Source organism: Fopius arisanus, unplaced genomic scaffold (genome assembly GCF_000806365.1).
Source record: "Fopius arisanus strain USDA-PBARC FA_bdor unplaced genomic scaffold, ASM80636v1 scaffold00245, whole genome shotgun sequence".
In the NCBI taxonomy this organism is placed as follows: domain Eukaryota; kingdom Metazoa; phylum Arthropoda; class Insecta; order Hymenoptera; family Braconidae; genus Fopius; species Fopius arisanus.
The window spans coordinates 88045-90470 of NW_011887984.1; positions in this window are offsets into that span (position 1 = coordinate 88045).

Genomic DNA, 2426 nt, shown 5'->3' on the forward strand with positions numbered 1-2426 from the left:
CATCGAGATTGCCCCAGTCCCAGACGTGTCTTCTGCTACCGCTGCAGTTATTCGGGAGTCACCACGTCGCACTGCCCGTACTGCAGCCCGGGAAACGCGAATCCAGGGGCATAAGGTCGGATATGTCCCTTGAGGCTCTCCTGAACCCGCAGGTCAGTGAATCGCCCCATTTAGAGGGTGAAAACGAAATTTTTCCACGTTCAGACGAGGAGAGAAGCCCGTCTGAAGGTGGGGCAGTTTCTCCATCGGGCCTACGCCCCGGTGAGGCAAGTTATCCATCAAGCCCAGGCTTAGATGAGGCAACGTTTAGTCCCCGTACCATTTTAAAGCTACGGGAGGGTGATATTCCGCGAGCCTTCCACGTGGAGATCGTCATCCACGGTGTGAAAATTAAAGCATTAGTCGATTCCGGTGCTAGTCGATCCTTCGCAGGCGCGGCTGCGGGAGGCTATTAGGAGAATCCGGTGTATTTCCCGGAACGGTCCCCGCCAAGTCCGTCGTGACTGCGGGAGGTAATATCGAGGTGACTCAATTCGCCTTTGACTGCCACATTGAACTCCGGGACCGACTAACTCACCTCCAACCATACGTGTTGAGGAATCTTTCCGAGGACTTCATCCTCGGAATGGACTTCCTTGTGTCCGCCCATGTCGTCATCGATTTCTTCGATATGGGCTGGTATTATCGGGAAAACCCCGACAGGAAGTACGCGTTTACGCCAGTCGAGACCGCGAGCAACATCCGACTGTGCGGGCTGTGAACCCTCGAGGAAAGCCAGCGGGAACGCCTGGACCTCTTCCTTGAACAAAACCTCCCTCAACCAGAGGAGAAACTCGGCACTACGTCGCTGACCTCGCATCGTATCGATGTGAACGAGCCCACACCACGCCCGCCATACGGGAAATCATGTGGAAGGAAGTCGACGATATGCTCGAAAACGGCATAATCGTTCCCTCACAAAGCGAGTGGTCTAGTCCTATTGTGATGGTGAAAAAGCCGAACGGGAAATATCGTTTCTGCATTGACTTTCGGAAAATTAATGCCGTGACGAAAAAGGACGCGTACCCGATACCGAACATGTCGGGGATCCTAGACGAATTACGCCTAGCGACTTATATTTCAACTCTGGATTTAGGCCAAGCCTACTTCCAGGTTCCCCTGGAACCCGACTCCAGGGAGATCACCGCGTTCATCGTCCCGGGCAGGGGGCTGTATCATTTTCCTCGCATGCCATACGGCTTGACGAATGCTCCCGCGACATTCCAGCGACTTCTCGAGCGGTTGCTCGGACCGGATCTATATCCTCAGGTCTTCGTATATCTCGATGATATCATTATCGTGTCGAAGACCTTCGAGGAGCACCTCGCGTTACTGGCAGCCGTGCTGGGTCGCATAAAAAGGGCGAATCTCGCGATAAATCGCGAGAAAAGTGAGTTCTGTTGCTCTCTCGTGAAATACCTCGGTTTTCTTGTTAACAATTCTGGGTTGCAAGTTGACCCTGAGAAAACCGCAGCGGTTATCGAGTATCCTCCGCCACGAAACTTGACGGAGGTACGACGCTTTCTCGGCATGGCTTCGTGGTATCGTCGGTTCATACCCAGTTTCGCCACCATTGCTGAACCACTTACACGACTCATGAAGAAATCGCAGGCATGGTCGTGGTCCAAAGAGCAACGCGCTACCTTCGAGGCGTTAAAAGGGCATCTAACATCAGCCCCTACGCTGGCGTGTCCGAATTTCGAAGTTCCGTTTACGCTCCAGACGGACGCCAGTAATGTCGGATTAGGAGCGGTTCTCACCCAGGTCATCGAGGGTGAAGAAAGAGTTATCGCGTACGCGAGTCGTGCGCTGACATCCGCAGAGGAAAGGTACACCGTGACCGAGCTCGAATGCCTCGCCGTGATCTGGTCGATAGCCAAGTTCAGGTGTTACTTGGAAGGGTATGCTTTCACCGTGATTACCGACCACAGTAGTCTGAGATGGCTACACAATCTGCGGAATCCCACGGGCAGGCTTGCTCGCTGGGCACTCGGGTTGTTAGAATACAACTTTGAAATTTTCCATCGGAAGGGAGCGTTGCATCACGTTCCAGACGCGTTGTCTCGCGCCCCAGACGGTGAGAGTCCTGAATCGGAGACGATCGTGGAGATCCAGGAACTACAAGGACCTGAGGCAGTTGGCGAAACTCTCCAGACCATTACATCCCCCAAGGATCATTGGTACTGGAAGAAATTCAGGAACATCCAACGTGCACCTGATTTATTTCCCGATTGGAAAATCGTGGATGGGCGGCTGTATAACCACCGACCCTCGGACCTCATCTCCACGGAAATGGAAGACATCGATGGGTGGAAACTCGTTCTCCCCCGCGAACTACGCGATCAGGCAATGTCCCAATGCCATGAACTCCCCCAAGCCGGTCATCT